Source organism: Salvelinus alpinus, chromosome 6 (assembly GCF_045679555.1).
Source record: "Salvelinus alpinus chromosome 6, SLU_Salpinus.1, whole genome shotgun sequence".
Lineage (NCBI taxonomy): Eukaryota > Metazoa > Chordata > Actinopteri > Salmoniformes > Salmonidae > Salvelinus > Salvelinus alpinus.
In genome coordinates this window covers 35,071,390-35,093,758 of record NC_092091.1, presented here as the reverse complement: position 1 = coordinate 35,093,758, position 22,369 = coordinate 35,071,390, and the positions used below count along the sequence as shown (strand labels likewise).

General features: G+C 41.5%; 1 long non-coding RNA gene across 1 annotated transcript; it reads right to left on the bottom strand.

The window, feature by feature from the left end:
- Positions 1-14,718: 14,718 nt before the first annotated feature.
- Positions 14,719-16,619, bottom strand: LOC139578621 (uncharacterized). Its single transcript, XR_011675582.1, has 3 exons — positions 16,530-16,619; positions 16,225-16,349; positions 14,719-14,804 (listed from the first exon to the last, which is right to left on the bottom strand). It is a non-coding gene; the product is annotated as an uncharacterized lncRNA (long non-coding RNA).
- Positions 16,620-22,369: the final 5,750 nt, after the last annotated feature.

The following is a 22,369-nucleotide window of genomic DNA, read 5'->3' as shown; positions in this document are numbered from 1 at the left end:
AAAAGGACTCTGAGCTGGGCACGCTAAATTTTTCATCAGAGTAGTAGATTTCTCTGACAACAAACAGCACTTAAATGTGTGTTTGAGTGAAATCCTACAGTACCCTTGAGCCTTGTCCCTAAAATACTGCTTGACAGTGGAAAGAGTATATCCTTAGCCCTAAACTTAAGCCCACTCCTTAGCACTCTTCATGAAGGGTTTAGTAATGTAGAGTAGTGTGCCAGAACATCTAACTGTAGCCAATGTGGGATCGCTAGCTAGTTAGCTGTGTGTGCGGTAGTAGAGTCCATTACAAAACATATCCTAGCTAAAATGCTTCTTTAGAAACAGGGCCGGCGTTATGTACGGGCCTTAGGGGCTCTGGTCTGCCCGACTGTACCTCCAAGTGCCGATCAGTGCCGTTTAAGATGAGGGAGGACAATTTTTGCAAAAAAAGTCAGAGTGCCAAGAATAGGCTAGTTGGTAGCTCAAGTCAAGGCAGATAGAAATGGAGGTAGACATGCGGAGTAGAGAGATTAATGGGATTGATTTTTCATCAGGATATTTTCTACTGTTTTTATTTGTTGGCTGTAGGCATATGTATTTTACTTTGCTAATGATGGAAGTTATAGGCCTGCATTGACCTACAGGCTGTGATTTTGAGAAACTAAAATGTTATTATTGAAATGAAACTGTTCCACGAAAATGTGCATATAAAAATAATCCTAACTGGCATGCAGATTGGTAGAAATGGTAGGATAAATTTTAAGTTTCCCCAAACTTCCAACTCACAAGCTGCCTATGGTCTTTACTTTTACACCTGCTAAATACATAGGAGGTCCCGTGAAAAAAAGTGCCTGCCTATGGAAATCAAAGGCCCGTCCAACTGATTAGTTCTGGTGCCGGCCCTGTTTAGAAAACGAAGGGCTCTACTCAATCTGTATCGCGGAAGAGTTACATATTGCTCTCTAGAAATGTAAAGGAAATCCCGATTGAGCTGACAAATGAACCCCTTACCCTGATTACATTCAGAGATACTTAGAATGGAGGATAGGAATCCCATTGGCCAAAGAATGGAGAAACGTATAACGCCCCACCCAGCAGACTGTCGACCAATCGTGTTCACGTTGTCATGCTGCAACATGTAGTTGCTAATCATCACACAATCCCTTCTAAAAGTCGAGAAATGGGATTATTTTCCTCGAAAGTACGTAATGTCACGATTTCAAAGCTATACGATATTACAGAGAACAAATTAATCATCTCACATCTCGGAAAAGATGTGTAATGTTGTTCTTATTGTTCACGTAATTCATTATAATGTTGGGTTTTTGAGCGAGCGCCCAATTGACTCCATTCACTCCTTGAAGGAGTGATATCCTTGTCCCAAAATCACCCAGAATGCACCGCGTGGCCCATTGATGACTCATGGGCACCCTACATAATGGGCGTTAATACGATTCCAACGGAGTTTCCCATCTCCTCGAAAGTATCTCTGACACAGTCTACACTAACTCAGGAACATTGCCTTCAAATTTCAATCACACGGTAATGCTGAACTTCCGCGATACAGATTACATAGAGCCCTAAAGGTTGCAAAATGGAGTGTACATTGTCTTTTCCTTCCAGGGTTCTGGATGACAAATGAAATACTAAAGACAAAATCATGCGGTACTAACTATACCACCATCTCTGGAGAGTACATTAGTTTGAAGTCATTCTCGCTAATTGCACACAGATTATTATGTGGGATTTTGTGGTAAAAGTGTTTTTAGCCATGAGTGAGACACAGAGTAGTTTTGAAAATGTATAAACACACACACACACACACACACACACACACACACACACACACACACACACACACACACACACACACACACACACACACACACACACACACACACACACACACACACACACACACACACACACACACACACACACACACAGCCCTGCTACATTTTTTTATTCTTCCCAAACAGTAACAGCAGTGAGCAGAAGTTCAGTGTTTGGGATCCATCTGAATTAATTAAGCTCAGTATCCATACTTGAGAGGCAAACACATGGAAAATGGTTGTACATCACATTTCATTTCAGTGACAAAGCATTTCAGGCAGGTGGCTTGTATTATGTCCTAGCTGAAGTTGGGGTGGTGTAGTGCTTGATTCCATGACAGAGTTTATTGAACTGATTTAGATTGTAGGAGGAGGTACCCTGGGAATTGCTGTCTGAAATTGTGTTGTAGTTGATAAGCTTATCTGAGTTCTCTACTATCTCTTCTGTGTTTTAGAGTAGTGCTGTTTGTGTGTGTGTGTGTGTGTGTGTGTGTGTGTGTGTGTGTGTGTGTGTGTGTGTGTGTGTGTGTGTGTGTGTGTGTGTGTGTGTGTGTGTGTGTGTGTGTGTGTGTGTGTGTGTGTGTGTGTGTGTGTGTGTGTGTGTGTGTGTGTGTAATTGCCATGCCTGGTAGCTATATATTAATTATAGTGCAATATAATATTTCACCAGAATATTTAGAACGCTAAGACATGTACGAATATGAAGTCTATTTCTGTTTCCTATTGTTCTTTGATCATAATGATTTCCAAAAAATACTGTTATAGGGCATAATCCGGTAAAGACAATAAGGTATAATATGCTTTGTTTGAGTTTAACAGTTGTTTTACTGTAACTCCAGTTTATTCATTAGCCAATTGACTTGTAATCCTCGGTTAACTACTATAAATGGAACCTGTGTCTTCTCATCGTTAGCAGTTGAACCTCCCTTGATCTGTATCTGGCGTAAGTACAACCCTAGTATTGATGTGCAGTATGACCTTGTGTAAGCAAATACAAAAAGGGAGTTGATTTAAACCTCAACAAAAGACAATAAGCTCAGGGTGAGTGAGGGGGTGTATGGGGAGGGAAAGGGGTGTTTTTGTCTTGTTCACTAAGGCACCCTATTCCCTATATGGTGCACTACATTTGACCAGAACCTTATGGGCCCTGCTCAAAAGTGGGACACTATATTCGGGTATAGGGTGCCATTTGGAACACAACCTAAGTCTACTTTCACCAGATGGGGTGTTTTGTTGGTTGGATCTCTGTCGCTTTGTGAAGAAACAATGACAATTTTAGCCCTTTACCCCCTCCCTCTCAACCTCTTATTGTTTGGATGGTAACAAGATTGGAATGGCATGTATTGCTTCTGTAGCTCTGTCATCTTGGATAGGATGAGTGTGTGTTGTGTCAGATAGCACTCAGTCTCACAGTGTCTGGTCGAGTCTGTGAAATCTTATGTACCGTATAACCCCTGATCAAAGAATAATGCACAGACTGTCGCTTGGCCTCCCCTGGGCCCTGACAGTTGGACGCTGGCCCCCCCTGGGCCCTGACAGTTGGAGGGAAGAGTCTTGCATAATTGAAAAGTCCCAGGCTAAAGAGCTTTGCTGGTGCACAGGATTGTTGTTGATGACAACTACTGTAGCATTCACCTCAATAGAACATCTGAAAAGCATCAGATAATGTGTCAATCAATGCATTAGTGTCGATACCATTTGGTATCTTTGTGTGTAATTCATTCACCTCTCAACCACTCAAATGATCAAGGGGAAGGTTGATTGTAAGAGAGAGAGTTAAGGAGGGTCCCGGTTCATGAAGAAAGATGACTTGGAGTTAGAATGGGTTCAGCCCGTTAGTCCCCCATGGCTGTGTTATTCTGATGGGGAGTGTTTGCTGTCAAGGACCGTGATCACTGAAGTTGTTCACACAAGTGCATTTGTTCTACCTAGGAGTGAACCTGCCCATCATATCCAGATTACTGAATCAGCCTTTAGTCTCTGGGAAGAAGGGTAGTAGGAGGGCCAGGAGAGAAGAGAGATCAGTACATCACGCCAGTCCACAAAGTAAGAGCCCATAGATCCAAGGAGCTGGGATTACCAGACCTTCATCATTAGACTGATAGTTGTGGAAATTAGAATTAGATTAGGATGAGCACTATAATCAGATTACAGGAGCAACGAGGGTTATTCTCTGGTAATCATGCACTAATGTCTCAACAGGTTTTCTAATTGGTTAAAAGATTCCTCGTGATAATGCCTTGAAACAGATAGCAACAACTTTCCCTTTCGATCCATGTGGTTTGTTGATGTTATCAATTATCATTCCAGCAACGATCTCGGGTCCCCACTCCACCAACCCTACAATCATAGTTCTGCAATTACTTACAGAACCATCATCAAAATCTAACCCATCTGTTCCCTGTAACCGTCCATACCGGCCCAGCCGTGGTACGGTTTGTTGAGATGAAGTGTTGAGATGGAGAAGATGAATTTTTCAGCAGTCAAGCGGCGGCTTCAGCGCCAGTAGGGCCTTCATGCCTGCTAACTCCCGCTTACTGCAGCCATTAAGTTAACATGCAGCGTTTGTATTTATCTGCAGGTCTGAGTGGTTAGCGGCAATCAAACCCCAAACACGCAGACAGACAGGCAGGAGAGAGTGAGGAGGGAGACAGAGTCAAGGTAACAGGTTGATATGTCAAGAAAAACTGAGGTAAAGTGCTGACAGGCCAACATCTTAGCAGGTAACGCTTAAATCATTTTTCCTCCAAAACTTCAGTGGTAAAGGTTCAAAGAGATATAGCCATAATACAAATTTTCGGAGTAAGTAGTGGTGTTTGAAGTTATTTTATGGGATTTCGCTGTAAGGCCCAGAATTGATTTGCAGAAGGGATAAAAGGGAGATACTTTATCTTCGGAGCTTTGTCGGAAAAAGCTTAGCATCCATTGGTAGTTCCGCCAATATGTCTGCAGGCTATGGAGGTGGGGTGAGGGGGGGTTGTTGGCATTGACATTATATAGCAGAATGAATTGTGCTGAGTTTACACCTCCCGCTGCTTATGCTCTGCTCTTTCATAATCTTTCATGAACCATACAATGTTTTATTTAATGTCCTGGGTCAGAGAGAAACTTGAGAAAAAAACATATTAATAATGAAACGTGTAGTACTGGCAAGGAAGAGGGAGAGAGGGAGAGGAGGAGAAAGAGAGGAGGAGAAAACTTGGTTTGATGCTTCTCAGCAAACAGGTCAGCGGGATCTTTTGAAGTCTGCAGCTTCAGTGCAGTCAATAGTTTAAAAACGTGTGTTATTTCTGAATGTGAGGCTAGCTCGCTTGGACTTTTTCTTCCTACCTGACAAATGCCAAATATCTCATCCTTGCTGGCCAGTGCCTTGGTTGTGTGGTTGACTATTCTAACAGTAAAGCAAGAAAATATGAAGGTTTCTAAGGTCGTATACGGTTAAAACAATATATCGTTTTACTATACAGTTCTATTTTGAAGAAATATATCGGTAGTCATATATTATATACTCATAATCATTACTTTTGGACAGGTCATCATTGTAAATAAGAATGCATTCTTAATTAACCAGTACACATAAACGTTAAATAAATAAAAAATACTCATGCCAATAACTATTGTTATAATAATGATAACGATAACATGATAAATCACCACGGCTCTAGTCTACTAGTCTCACTTAATTTGACCTATTTATATTAGAACACAACAGGGAGCAGCGTAGCACAGGTTGCTGTCCTAATAACACACAGGACTAATAATATGTGTATTCCCTGGCGAATCCTCATTTACAGTGTGTTTAAGAAGGGTGAGAGATAGCTAGCTCAGCTCCTGGCCTCTATGCCTCCCGGCTCTTAATTGCTTAATTGCAGTCATTATTTGAACTGAAGGCTGTGGAGCTAGCTACCTCACCTGCTACTGCTGGCTTGGTGTTGGAGCTTCTAATTGAAAAAGAAAGCTCTGCTCTGAAACAATGGTGGATGGCTGGGTCCCTGGGGGCATGAAGATGCCTGATGTCTCTGATGCTGAGGGTTGTGATGTTACATGCACACTCTTACACAGCCACAACACACACACACACACACACACACACACACACACACACACACACACACACACACACACACACACACACACACACACACACACACACACACACACACGACACACACACACACACACACACACACACACACACACACACACACACACACACACACACACACACACACACACACACACACACACACACACACACACACACACACACACACACACACACACACACACACACACACACACACACACACACACACACACACACACACACATAGGCATAGACGTACGCACACACACACTCCCATGTAACTCAGTATCTGAATTCCCTACATCTCTCCAGGACACTGGAGGGCTACCAGATGAAAGAGTCAGATCACAGAGTCTTGGCACCTTCAGAGGAAGGTCCAGGGGCTGTGTGACTTATTTATGACTCTCCTGGGGCCTGGTGCTCCATGTCCTACACTCTCCTCTCTCGACCCTGTTCCCCCTTCTTTCCCGACACCTCCACCACCATCTCTCCCCCTGCCCTACACCCCCATCTTCCCTGCTCCTTCTCCTGTCCTACTACGCTACCCTCTCCCCTGCTCCCTCTACCCCCTCTCCCTCTCCACCTCCCTGTCTTACATCCCCTCTTACCCTGCTCCCTCTCGCATCTCCCCTCCCCCTATTCAATGTCCGTGTCTCCCCCTCTCCCTCTTTCCTCTCTCCCTCCACACTATAACCTGTGTAGACTCACAGGGCTGGCTCTGTTGCTCTCATATGGTGCAACACCCACCCCCCCCCCCCCCCCCCCCCCATCTCATCCTGTTTAAAAAGTAAACAATAGATTGGTGTGCTTGTGGTAATAATTGATGTGCAGGGAGAGAGAAAGGTGTTTATGTGGGGAAATGAGATGCCATTAACACCTGCTCCACTAGAAAAACAGCACCCCCTGTGGTTTGCCTGTGTCACTGCATGCTGTGGGTCAAAGGTCATGCACAGAGGTCCTATAGAGAGGATTATCATTTTCAATATATATATTTACCTTTATTTAACCAGGCAAGTCAGTTAAGAACAAATTCTTATTTTCAATGACAGCCTAGGAACAGTGGGTTAACTGCCTTGTTCAGGGGCAGAACAACCGATTTTTACCTTGTCAGCTCAGGGATTTGATCTTGCAACCTTTCGGTTACTGGTCTGACTCTCTAACCACTAGGCTACCCTGCCTACATTAGAGTCATGTAAATAGCTATTTCAGTTTTGGCTTGATTTTATATTTCTATCATATTTCTATATTTTAAAATAAGGTAATTGTATACCGTCAGTTTCTCAAAACCCTAAGGCAAGGCATGTTTAAACTTCATCTAGGTAAGATGCATTCGCTCTAATGCTGTAACAAGTCATAAGTCACTGGTTCAATGTAAACAAATGCATTGTGCATAGTGGCATTACACTGCTGCTTATTTCAGCTTATTTCAGTACAATGCCACCAATACAATGCAGCCTAGTTAAATAAAGGTTAAATAAAAAATTTCGAAATAAAGAAATATGACTTGCAACATTCGTACACTGTTTAGTCCTGTACGATAATCACCACGCATACTAAACAATCAGATGGCTGTTTTTGTTAAACACAAAATCCTGGTATCATGTAGTACTTTGGGACTGTAGTACTCTAATATCCAGAGTGAGTGATAATGGTTTGCATATTACAGGGCCATAAATAAAACCATTATAAGTATGTCTTTATTTATCATGATGGGTACATATTGTGTACATGACTTAGTGTGACTGCTAACTAATGTGCCATAAAATTACTATTCCATTTGCATCTTTCAAGACCTCGCTCGCTCTTAGCCATTTCTTTAAAAAAATAAAAATAAATTGAATCAACCATGCGAAAATGTTAATTCCATATGCCTACTCCAAAACACACACCCTTCTTTTTTCTTTGTCAGAGGATTTTTGTACGGGAAATATTTTACTAACGGGCTTATGAATTAATCACCACCCAAACTGAATTGGATTTTTATACAAGGTGATTCTAGAAAGCCATGTCTCACAGAGCCTCCCGCCGCGTTTTATTCAGATTTCAGCATTTTCTGGACGAGTGCATCCCTCTATTTTCCTTGGTCTTATAATGCATCCTTTGTCATCATCGTCCCAGCCAATAATGTAACTCCCTAGGAACTCCTCCTGGTGTAATTTACTTACCAAAGCCAGGCCCATTAATTTTCTATTATTGTGAAAAGATGATTTGTGTTTTGGGGGCCTGTCTGTATGTATTATTTAGTTCCTCAGCAGGGTAACATGAGGCGCTGGCTAATGGAATATAAAGTCACAGTCACACAGGCCTCATTCCCATTCTGACATTTAACTACCGAGCCGTTATGCACATGTGTTAATGTATCCTCCCCAAGCACCTTAATTCAACTTGAAATTCCTAATGGAACCCACTATCGTTGGTTGTGGTAGGTCTTCGGAGACGTCGAGGGGAAGGGAAGGGGAGGGGGGACAGCAACTTAACACGTCAATTCACTTGTCTGAGCTGTTCGTCTAGCGACTTAAATGCTCCAGTGGTTGTGTGTCTAGAGGGACACGGGAGAGAACATCTTCTGTAATAACCTCTCCTTGTCCTGATCTGTTTTAGTTAAGGGGGCGTCTTTCTTTGCCCCCTTCTTGTCTGACTGGTTGTACTTGTCTGTGATAGACACAGTGATATAAGATTGGACTTGGCAGTACCAAATCACTGCAGTGGATGACTAGTTACATTTCCTCAGCAACAATGCAGTGTCTGTCTTTTACGATGCCTTTTGATACCTTGCGATGCCTTGACTGAAACTGACATTTGTTTAAGATGATCATTTGTCGAGTCTAGTGACAAACGTTTCAGCAGAATTGCTTATTGTGGAGACTGTAGAGTTGAAAAGGTTGACCAGAGTTGGACACACAGTACAGTACATATACCTCTATGATGAGTGACACGACCGGCCAGGCCGATGAGTTGATTATGAATCAGAGACTCAACACTCACTAGTTAATGATGACAGTGTCTCTTCTGCATGAGGACCAGGATGTTATGTAGTCAATAGAGTCTATCTTTCTGTCTCTGTCTCCCTCCCCCTTCCTCTCTATCAGTCATCCAGAACAGTGGCCAGCCTCAGCCAGTTGGTCGCTACTTTCCCCCACAGCAAACTGTTCAGACACACCAGCACAGATCTGATCATAACACAGTTTCCCTTCACAACTCTGGCCCTAAACAGTCATGATTATACTGCTATTTGTCAAGGAGGTACGGATAATAAAATCACGTCTAAAGAGGAAAGTTGCTATTAATAAGACACCTTGCTCAACAGTTGATCTAATGATGAGATATATGATGGGACAGAGAATCTGACTGACACAGTAGTAATCAACATGGTCCCATTGGAATACATGTCAAAATGAGGAACAATTAACCATCGTAGTTATACACTGAGTATACAAAACAGTAGGAAAACCTTCCTAATATTGAGTTGCACCCCTTTTTGCTCTCAGAACAGCCTCAATTCGTCAGGGAATAGACTCTACTACAAGGTATTGAAAGTGTTCCAAAGGGATACTGGCCCATGCTGACTCCAATGCTCCCACAGTTATGTCAAGATGGCTGGATGCCTTTGGTTGGTGGACAATCTTGATACGCACAGGAAACTGTTGAGCGCGAAAAACCCAGCACCGTTGCAGTTCTTGACACACTCAAACTGTTGCTCCTGGCACCCACTAACATACCCCATTCAAAGGCACTTAAATATTTGTTTCTTGACCATTCACCCTCTGAATGGCACACATACACATTCCTTGTCTCAAGGCTTTAAAAGTCCTTCTTTAACATGTCTCCTCCCCTTCATCTACACTGATTGAAGTGGATGTAACAAGTGACATCAATAAGGGATCATAGCTTTCACCTGGTCAGTCTATGTCATGGAAAGAGCAGGTGTCCCTAATGTTTGTACACTCAGTGTATATCACCTAAACTGATTTATTAGTATAATCTGGGCGTGATTGCATCGGTCGGGCCGTTTGGATAATTATCGAGGTAATCTGTTTGCGGCTACAGCACTTGATAATTTAAAGAGATGGTAGTGGTAAGGATGTGGATGCATTGGGACATTAGCGGACATGGCTATTAGCAGGTTAATTAGGCAATAATTAAAGAGATACTTCAGGTTACTGTAGACTTTAGCACAATAAGGCTCTCAAGCAGGCTAATATAAAGCAGGGTGTTGGATTTAATCCCTGCATAATAATTGAGACCGGTATACCTTCCCTTCCAGACTATTATTGCCAACAGAATTTCACATGCTCCGATCGGGAATTGAGAATAGATGGTTTGATGAAGCTTACAAAGCTTTTAGACTGAACGATATTTGACAATTGAGCAGCAGGCACAAATTACCCATCCAACGCACTGGTATGATCTCAACTCCTTAGATGTTAAATCCCCTATTTAGGGGTTCTGGACCGGTTCTGACTTGGTGTACAATGCCCTCTGTGGATGTTGCAGGGTCCAGTTCCTTAAAGTTCCAGAAAGCCCCATCGGGTTTGCTTTCTACTACCACTCTGTCAGCAGAGCTGACTTGAAGTGTCAGGTTTCACACCCAACATTTGCATAGGGGGTGACGTGTAAATTCTCTGGCCTATCCAGACAAAAAAAACAATGTAATCTCCCTCTGAGGGATTTAGCCCAGCGTGGGAGATCGCATATTAAAAGGGACAGTCTAGCGTTTTCAGCAATCGTGGTTTTCATCAGATTTAGAACTCTCAACACAAATTTTTAAATAAATAATTTAGTAGAATTGAAACACAACCACTTTCTCTTGGTCACAGAGGGACAAAATCACTTTGTGCGTAAAGCTGAATCTGCAGACATTTGAATGGTGTCTCTGCGTTGCTCAGAAGAGGCTTGGCAGGAAATGCTCTGTTGTCAGGTATATGAAATGGGCCCAAATTTGTATTGTCATTAAATATTATCATATTTATTTTACAGTAATAAAAAAGGTAAAATCTTACAGTAAGTAATTTATAATTAGATTGCTACTATATTTATAAAGAATTTAAGTATTTCAAGCCCTATTCTTCCACTTTTGTTGAATAGTAAAAATGTATATACAGTACCAGTCAAAAGTTGGTTGAGAGAATGCAGAGAGTGTGCAAAGATGTCATGAAGGCTAAGGTTGGCTACATTTAAGAATCTCAAATATAAAATATATTTTGATTTGTTTAACACTTTATTGGTTACTACATGATTCCATATAAAATCAAATCAAAAGCCCTAACCAACAATGCAGTTTAAAAAAAATCTATAAAAAATACGAATAAGAAATAAAAGTAACAAATAATTAAAGAGCAGCAGTAAAATAACAATAGGGAGGCTATATACAGGGGGTACCGGTACAGAGTCAATGTGTAGGGCACTGGTTAATCGAGATCATTTAGGTAATATGTACATGTAGGTAGCGTTATTAAAGTGACTACGGATAGATAATAACAGAGAGTAGCAGCAGTGTACAAGAGGGAGGGGGGCAATGCAAATAGTCTGGGTAGACATTTGATTAGATGTTCAGGAGTCTTATGGCTTGGGGGTAGAAGCTGTTTAGAAGCCTCTTGGACCTAGACTTGGTGCTCCGGTACCGCTTGCCATGCGGTAGCAGAGAGAACAGTCTATGACTAGGGTGGCTGGAGTCTTTGACAATTTTAAGGGCCTTCCTCTGACACCGCCTGGTATAGAGGTCCTGGATGGCAGGAAGCTTGGCCCCAGTGATGTACTGGGCTGTACGCACTACCCTCTGTAGTGCCTTGCGGTTGGAGGCCGAGCAGTTGCCATACCAGGCAGTGATGCAACCAGTCAGGATGCTCTCGATGGTGCAGCTGTAGAACCCTTTGAGGATCTGAGGACCCATTCTAAATCTTTTCAGTCTCCTGAGGGGGAATAGGTTTTGTCGTGCCTTATTCATGACTGTCTTGGTTTGCTTGGACCATGTTAGTTTGTTGGTGACGTGGACACCAAAGAACTTGAAGCTCTCAACCTGCTCCACTACAGCCCCGTCGATGAGAAAGGGGGCGTGCTCTGTCCTCCTTTTCCTGTTGTCCACAATCATCTCCTTTGTCTTGATCACGTTGAGGGAGAGGTTGTTGTCCTGGCACCACACGGCCAGGTCTCTGACCTCCTCCCTATAGGCTGTCTCGTTGTTGTCGTTGATCAGGCCTACCACTGATGTGTCATCGGCAAACTTAATGATGGTGTTGGAGTCGTGCCTGGCATGCAGTCATGATTGAACAGGGAGTACAGGAGGGGACTGAGCACGCACCCCTGAGGGTCCCCCGTGTTGAGGATCAGTGTGGCGGATGTGTTGTTACCTACCCTTACCACCTGGGGGCGGCCCGTCAGCAAGGCCAGGATTCAGTTGCAGAGGGAGGTGTTTAGTTCCAGGGTCCTTAGCTTAGTGATGAGCTTTGAGGGCACTATGGTGTTGAACGCTGAGCTGTAGTCAATGAATAGCATTCTCACACATATTGTCCAGGTGGAAAAGGGCAGTGTGGAGTGTAGATTTGATGTCTTCACTATTATTCTGCAATGTAGAAAATAGTAAAAATAAGGAAAAACCCTTGAATGAGTAGGTGTGTTCAGACTTTTGACTGGTACTGTACAATTATTTATATATTTTTACCATAACTTTAAAGAGGTTTTAATAGATATACTTTCATTTAATGAGACGTTGGTTGCTTCATCCTTGGATGGTTTTTGCCAACTTTAGCAGAAATAAATGTATCTACATAATAAAAGGTTGACAGTTAGGTATAATAATATATTACTAGCAGTACCCCACCCTTATGGGCAGTAAATTATTGGAAATTAATCATTTGGTTCAATGCAATCCCCCCTCCTGCAATTCAAAAATGTGTTTATCTATTCATTCTTTTGGTCTCTGGATATGTAACGGTAATCTTTGCATGAAGAAGTGGACCAAAGCGCAGCGTGGTAAGTGTTCATGATTTATTCTCAAAAAACACTTGAAAAAAATAACAAAGAGCAAAACGACAACGAACAGTTCTGTCAGGTGGAGAAACACAAAACAGAAAATAACTACCCACAAAATACAGGTGGGAAAAAGCTGCCTAAGTATGATTCTCAATCAGAGACAACGATAGACAGCTGCCTCTGATTGAGAACCACACCCGGCCAAACACAAAGAAATACAAAACATAAAAAGTGAATATAGAATGCCCACCAAAATAGAGACATAAAATGTATCCTAAAATGATCTCTACGTTCAGGGCGTGACAGGATATAGCAATATTCTCATCTCCAGAGCATTTAAAAAAACTCCCATAGGCCTAATTTCCCATAGGATTATTGCACTGAAATGTTGTGATTGGCCTACCATGAACCTATGCTCATTTACAGTACAGTATATAAAAAACAGTATAGGTGGGCTCCAGATGAACTTTTCCCAACATTTTCAGTTGGTTGCACCAGCCCATGATTTGGTTGCACAAAAATTGTCACAGCGTCGCGCAATAGAAAAATACATTGTAATACTGTTATAAAGTATTTCACAGTGCTTAAAGGGTATGTAGTATAAACAGAACCACATGTAACATATGGATTTGCATTAGTGTACGCGTTAAAAGTCCCAATGCAAAGTTACACACCACTATTCTATTTTTCAAATTATTACATAAAACCGATCGAAGTCATGTCAGATTTTTTTGTCGTTGTTGGGGGGTGAGCACTCATGACTACTGGTTTCAATTACATTTTCAGCCAACTTGCGAGCAAATACTTTATGAATATATTGTTACAAATCAGCTTGCAAGGTTGCTAGCAAACTAGCCTGCTAACATTAGCCCTACCAGCCTGCTAACTTTACATGAGCACTTCATGAGTCAGCCAGTTGCTATCAACAACTACATTAAATATAACCAACTTTTTTTGAAATACATAACAACATCTAACCAGCTATCAAAGAATGTTATATGCAGTTAATGTTACCTTAGCCAGCAAACTAGCCAGCCAGTTAACGTTGGCTATTTCAGCCAGCTAGGTAGCCAGCCAGCTAACGCTACAACAATCAAGACCAGCGAGCACAGGCAGTAACACACAGAACAACTAAAACAAAACCCTCCAGCAGATAAAAAAAAAAGCAAAGAGAGTGGACACAAATATTGACGGATGGGGTCAATCGTGGTTCGGACTATAGGCTGAGTTAGCTACCAAAGAAAGCGAGAGCCAGGGAGAGAGGCACTTCTGATGTGAAAAGCCTAGCTATTTTAGCCAGCTAACTAGCCTTATCAGCTAGCATACCATGGCAAAGGAAACTTGCCAATTCCAGTGTGTGCAGTAAATGGGATAAGAAATAGGTTCCCAAATGAGGAGAACATGTACTACACTGTCTTCAAGTTAACATCCAAAGAATTCAAACACGTTTTTACCTTTTCATTAACAGTTATAAAAATCACTTTTGACATGGAGTGCTTTTTGTGTTTATCTGTCACATTTCACTTTGTGATCACAGTCCCCATAATAATGATAGTTAATATATAATAACAATTCCATTGTTGAAATACAATACATTTCTTTATGGATGATTGAATTCCACTCTGAAAGCTTGGCGGCAGCAGCAGAGACATGCCACGCTTTGTGTGAGGATCGTCAAGGAGCCAGGTCCGATGAACATAGACCTCGGGCGGGTGTATAACTGCTGCTTAAACTTATCAAATTATCTCAACTCAGTAATGGGAAGTAAACAAGGGCAGAGAATACAAGGGAACAACTTTGTGTAACTAAACCCTAGTGACAGTTACTGCTCTACCCTAGCAGACGGACAGGAATCAGCTTAGGGCTGGATGTGTGTTGATGGCAGCTTGACATTAGAAGGCGGATGTTGAACTGTGGTGGTATTCAGGTTCCTAGAGGAAGAGAGGGAGAAATACAGAAATAGAAATAAATGTTACTCAAGTTGTCACACATACTTTGAATCATTATGACACAAAATATTACCAATGAGACAATAACAATACTTACTGCATGAGTACTGTCTCAAGCCATTACAGAGCAGGCCGGAGAAGCTGAGGCACGAGGAGAGCCACCCGCATGTAAAAAAGCCCTACACGTTACATGATATACTCCCTAAATGCCTAGTCCTTCATGGGAGTCAGACCCCAGGATCCTGGAATGAACTCCACCATTCTGAAGCCAGTTTCAACGTCCCATGAAGGACCAAGCATTTAGGGAGTATCGCGGCATGTATCTCACAGGAGAAAGCATCAGACGGAGTGAAACAGCATCCCTCGGCCTTTCTACGTGCAGGCCATCTATCTGATGCTGTCTGTCCAAACGAGTATGACATTGTTGCAGCCCATAGCATTGAAGGGAAGGGAAGCCAGTGAGCGTCTGGCCTCCCTTGACAAAAAAAGTATAAAAAATTAGCCAGTCAGCATTGAGCTAAACTGAGCGAGCTCAAATGTGAATGGTCCTGGCACACCAAAAACAAGTGTCATGGGAAGCCAGCTTGGATTTGGTGTCGCTCCTACCAAATCCCTTTGAGAGCATTGACAGAAAAACTTGAATTGTTGCATCTCGTTGTGTTGGCCCTTTCCTAAATTAGCTATGGATGTAGATGGGGATTGGGACTTGTGGTTTTACTTAATTCTCCGCACTGGCCCGTGATTATAATGGCGATTCTGATCAAACCATTAATTCATACATTGTTGTGCCCCTGGCCTGAGAGAATGGAAGTTCAATATGTAGCTAGATGTAGAAGGCTAATGTTAACTAGCCAATTTTGCCCATGAATGGAAGTTAGGCTAGTGGGCAAGCATTTTAACCAGGTAGCCTAGGACAACAAGAAATACAAGTGTGTTCTGTATAACAGAGTGATAGACTGTTTTGTCAACATGGAAGAGGAGGATGGCATTGGCATTTCTCTACAAGTAGGGTGAGTCAACATGTTTTTCTACTTGTACGAATGCACACACACTGGACAGAGGTTGCTATCCGGTTTTGTGATAAAACAAAGGTATAGTTGAATTTATTCTGCCACTGTGTCTTCTTATTGTCTTGGCCTTTAGACCTATATATCACGGTCACATGGCGTATGAATGAACAGGATATAGAGTAAACAACGCAATTATTACAACACATAGGTTGTAATATGGCTTTTTTTTGTCTTCCCCGCTACTGGTGGACAAAAAAATTACAAAAACGTTCACTATTTTGCCAGCGTGGTCTGTAAAGCCACAAATCATAAACAGGCATGTCAACAATATTGGCAGACTAATAAAAAATAAACATTTATATATTTTGACATTTATATATTGTGATTCTTACCATAGGTGGGTTTGGCCAAATTGTGTATCCACCCTTCTTGGTCTTTGGGAAGGAGAGGGAGTACCTGAGCAGCTAGTCTTTTCTCGCTGCCTGCATCCATCCACTGTTGTCATTCTAATGCAAGGCTGCAAGGTATGATATAAATTGTTAAAAAAATTATTTAAAAAATAAGCATAGGATACATTTGATGGGTTGCTGAATATTGAGAGACACAAACACTGGAAAGGGCTTTGATACACTTGACTGTAATAATGACCATTTCAGTAGTTAGAAAAAATATCTTATTTTGAAATGGCTTTACTGACCTTGCATGCATTCCCTTGTAGGAGAAAGGCGGTGTGCTTCGGCAGGAAGTGCAGCATCACTCCTTCCATCTGCTGCTAAGACCAGATCTCCACCCATTTCCTTGAGGGTTTTGATGGTGCCACTCTGCTCGACATCCCATGTGTTGAGGACTGCTGGCTCAAGGTGGTTATGCTGGTGACGAAAGAATGTGCTGCAGTGAATAGTTGCCACTCCGATAATGCCGAGCATTCGGAGGACTTTGGTCGGCATACAACCTGACACCAATATGGCAGCAGAAAGGACTAGATTTCCTGCTGGCACCCTCTAGATAGGCTGGCTGGACCATTCTCTCACATGGTTGTACGACTTGCAGATCTGCATGATGTAGAGCGCTGTCCCTCTCGCTGCTGACGTAGTCCCTGAACTCGCCGCACCACACCCAACACAGACTTGGAAAAGCTTCATTAGTTTGGACTGGAACACAATAAATGTATTTTCTCATCCGAACTGGCTGAAGCCTCAGGCTAGCTGATAGTGAATAAATATACTATATGTCAGACATTATTATAATGTCAGACATTTTTACAGATGCTGTAGGGCAAACAATGTCATCTTCTGCATCCTCAGCTGGGATGTAGTCCTCATCCTCCATGTCCTCTCCATCGCCATAGATGTCCTCGTTCTCCTCCTCCTAACCCAGGTTAATCTCTTCATCTTCTCCAATTAATGTGCATTGCACAAACTGGGACTGTGCCATACTGTTGATCGCTTGCCATCCTAGACATATTTCAGTATGTGCACAAATTAAATCTGCTCAGTTTTTATGATAATATATTATTGGTATTGACAGCTTTTTCACTGTAACTGCCTGGTGATGAGGTGAGGTGAGCAGTATAAATGTGACATATGAGAAGACAAAGCAACCATAATATCAAATCCAAAGTAACTAGGGCAGAAATAAAAAATTATGACTCACCAACGCTTCTTGTATTTGGCATTGGATATTGCACCTGTTTGTCTTTATGACACGGTCCAGTTGGTCCCAATGCAGGTGATGCGACCGGCACTTCAGACTGTAGAGGTAAAGAGACTATCCGAGAAGGTCTCTCAATGGGATAAGGCTCATCCTGGGCACTGGGTGCTAGACACTAGATTTAGGGTGGGGGAAATGTAGAAAATAGATTAATAATCTAAACATGCCGAATCAGTATTTAAGTATAATCTTCAGTCAACATCCATTTACTGTCTATTTTCACAGCAATTATTTATTATTTTACTATACTATATTGTGAATGTTATTTTCTTTAGGCTTAGGCCATTTTTTCCACTTGGGGGATCAATCATGTCGAAGACTAATATATTTGCCTAACTCTTAATGTATTTATAAATACTAGCTTTCATGTATTACATAACACAAGTAATATTATGTACTATAGCTTACTGTATATTTCTGATAATATGTTATATTATCTAGATGGCTTTGGTTGTTACCAAACTTGTCCCGACACACTTGTCTAAATTGATAGGTCATGTGAAGGAAATGCTATAATCAACCTCAGCCGCATCAGCTAAGTGGATGGTTCACTATTGTCTAGACATGTACACATATTCATGAAATACAATAGATGGCCGTAATCCCCTCCAGACACACCTGGCTAATTTGATGGGTCTTGTAATAATCCGACCTATATGGAGTCTCTTGTTTAGACATGTAGCTAGGTAGCTAGCTAGCTAGCTAGATAAACAAGGAACCGGCGTAATCCCAACCCATACTACAACAAATACAAACATTGTCAAAGCTGTAGTACGAATCTGCAGGTAGCAAAAGCTAATAAACTAGGTTCAATGTTAGCTAGCTAACATTAGGCTATAACTAGAAATGCAAATGGACTTCTGATATGAATAATATTACTACACAGATCATACATGTAACAATTGCTAGCGAGTAAGCAAGCTAACTAACAGTACGCTTTAACTTGCAATTAAAAACTACTTGACAAAAGTAGAAACTTATTTTTGAAAATGTAGCTACACTCTTACCCATATACATGGATGAACGCTTCATGGCAGACTGGAACCATTTTATTCAATTTTGTTTGTAGCTAACGTTACATCTTTTGGCCAGCGTTGTGTCAAGTCACTACGGTTCACACTGACCGTGTAGCCCATCACTTTTTCCAACTAATCTGTTGATAGCGCCTGCTAAATTCAGTGCATCAATGTTGTTGAGAAAAGTAGCAAGACCTTTGTAGTTCTCGATAGCTAATGTTATATCTTTCAAAAACGGTGCAGTAGAAAGTACTGTCAACACATACTGAACAGCTCACGTTATAGACAGAAGCATGCTTGATGGCAGACCAATCCAAACTCATTTCCAAACTCATGGATGGGCATGTCCAGCCCATCCATTATCTCAGCCAATCATGGCTAGTGGGAAGGTTGCCACTTTTTCCATGGCTAAACCAACTAGGCTTGCAAATTAACAATTGTATTCGTATTTTTATGGATGGAATACAAGTTTATTATTAAGGCAAATGAAAGTTCACATGTTCCAGAAGGCATTTCTGTCAAAAAAATGCATATTGATGAAAAATAAATGTTTATGTTCAAATGCCGCTCCTGTGAAGTAGTGACGTGCAACATACGTCTACTTTCCTGAAACTAGTCACATATGACGCAGAGAAATAGTGAATTGTGGGTAGTTTCAAAGATATCTGGAAATAAGTTAAAAAACACAAATACATAACAATGTTTGTAGTTATAGGTAAGCAAATTGTGACTATAACTAAGTTACTAAGTCTTTGACCACACTGTGTTACTTTGGTGAGTAAAAACTCATGCTTCCTACCCCTTAACTGTGTAGATAATCCTCTAAGAAAACCAATGGTCCAAACCTCATTCTCTATCATAATCCGTTCACAAGTTATTGGCATATACCCTTGTAGGGTGGCCAAAATTAGGGTGACTAAATCAATGGAGGCCAGAGAAAAAAAATTGTCAAACATAAGGAAAATTGCACAGCATCACGTCAGCTAGGCTTTCCCGTTGAACTCGTCATATTTTTTATCAAAACCGCAGGACAATATAGAGGTAAGATAGATATCGATTTTGAGACATGACATGTAATATTTTCATATTTTAGTATACACTTTTTGTACTAATGCGAAATTCCTGTTCTTTTGTCGAAGACTTCTCACAAAAACAAACATATCTCTGTAAAATGTCAATGGAGCACTGAGTGTACTGCAAACTCTTAATTTTCAAAGCCTTTTACATTTAATTCAGCTCGTGTCATGCTAATTTATCTTTTTGCGACCCGGGGTAACAACTTTGAAGATGACAACCACAACATGTAAAATCCTCAAAAGTTGTGGCAAGAAAGCTGCACCGCTCTGGCAACAAAGGTTGGTGCTTATTTTTTGATGTATTAGGTTATAAAATCTTTTTTGGATACATTTGTCTTGGTTAAATGTATTTTATAAGATAAGGAAGTGACATTTCATCACCAAAGCATGTTTTCACCCACCCTGGGCAGAGTGGGTGGGCACCCTATAATATTGTTGTAAAATCGCTAAATATAATTTCCTGATAGTTAGCCGGGAAATTGATTAATCTAACAGTGCATTTTATCTTTTAAAAAACGTTGCAGCATACTACTGAGCAAGAGGACAAGTATATTAGAGTGTCTAGTTTGAGAAACAGACGCCTCACAAGTCCTCAACTGGCAGCTTCATTAAATAGTACCCGCAAACCACCAGTCTCAATGTCGTTGTTTTGCCGTTGTGTATAAAAAACACTATTTTGCTGAAAATGTTTTAGTTTTTTTACCCTTTACTGTATTTATACTTTGAATATCACTTTTCAACAGTAAAAGTTCAGAAATTGCTGGAGGATGTCTTTAAAGGAAAAATTGGTTTGCACATCTACATAATACATACGACACCAACAAATACACATTTATTCCCTGAGTTTTGGCTCTATCCCTATTATGAGAATAGTTTGTGTAAATTTACCAGGGCAACATAATGATGTGTATAGCAGTAACATTTATTGGCAGCATCTTAACATAGTGAGACCTTGATAGTCCAATAATTCAATAGTTTGTGTCAATACCACCTCTGAACCGAGTCTGTTTGTGTTCAAATAACTGCCCTGTCAGGCAATCTGTCAGAGGAGTAGCCAGGGGTCAAAGAGGATGATCTTGGTGCAGAGGTCAATGTCCAATGAAGTCCTCTGGAGGTGAAAGTGACAACCCCCTTACCAACAGACACACGCACAGACAAGCACGCGCACACACAGGCTTCATCTCCCCTCTATGATTGACTTACAAATGGAGTGTCGTCTGGCCTCAAAGTGACTCCCAGCATTAAATGTGCCTGCCGAGTCGATATGACTTTACTAGTGGCCTGGACTCCCCTGACAGGCCCTGCTTGGCTTCCTGACCCTAGTTTACACTGATCTTTTGTCCACAGATAGACCCGTCTCTCTTCTTACCTCTCTATCTCCTTTCTTTCTTTCCTTCTTTCATTCTTTCTTTCCTTCTCCAAACCCACAGCATTATTTCTGATCGCGTTTAGGTCTTCTTTGTGAGCATACACATAAGGTAGCCTACATGAATGCAGTATTGAATATCAACACAATAGTTGGCTCACTTCACCTTTGACATGGGGTCCAGGACAGATCCATACTTTAGGACAGATCCATACTTTACAAAGTACTTGCAAATTGACTGCCCAGGGGGGAAAGGACGATGCCAGCCCTTAATCGAGGCCTATAGAGTTGTCATCATACAGATGTAAGTAGTATATGATTGGATGACTCCAATGTCACTGGATATATTCCTATGTGTACGGTGTACATACAGTATGTAGAGACGTCTTCACTGCCAGAGTGGATGCAGTGCAAACTCCCTCCCTCCCTCTGTATGTCACTATCTCTCTCCCCTCTCCTCTTTCCCTCTCTCTTCTCTTTTTCTCTTTTCTTCCCCCCGTCTCTCTCTCTCTCTCCATCCCTCATCACCCCTGTCCTTGATGATTATGTTGCCCTCTGACTCCAAATCCCGGAAGAGTGCAGGCAAGCAGCCGACGGGGGAATTCAACATTGTTGCTTTCCTTTTTTAGGAAGCTACCCCGTAAACCTTGCAAGCTAATCCACAAATCCGACCTTGGATTTGAGCCACTGAGTCGGAGGGGAAAGTAATTGGGTTGTGGCTAATAATTGGATTTTCTGCTGCTTGGTCAGAAAAACGTAACAACCAATGTCCTAGCAGAGAGAGACTGGGATTTCTGTAAGCTCTTAGTTCAGAGGTGTGGCTGTAGCCCCAGGTTGCAACGTTATAAAATGATTAACATAGACGATCGGCTTTCAGCCCCTGTGTTAAAAAATGTGCCTTGTGAAAGCTCAGTAATTTAGTGTGTAGTTTCTAATACCTCATTACAGGGACTGAAAGGCCCCCCAGACAGGAATAGTAGAAATAATGAGTTATCCAGATTACATCCGCTGGTGGGTTAGGGTGGCGGAATGTAAGAGGAAGGTGAGTGAAGCACACAGGGAACTATAGACCTGTTGTCGTCGAGACAGACTTAAAAATCTGTGGTTATGTGATAATTTTGAAAATAGATCTAAACTCTCAGGTACTTGTAATAACACAATAAACTGAATACACGTTGTTAATTTTTATTAATTTAAAGTAGAATCAAGTTTACTTTGAGTTCTCCCCTGAATACTTTTTGTGTTTCTGAGAATCGTTGTCAGTTTCTTACACTTTCCTTGAACCCAGTAAGAATGGAAATAGCCTGCAGTCTGTCTGTGAGATGTTAGCAGGTAGTGTATGTATCTGTGTCTGCCTGGTTTTGCTGTT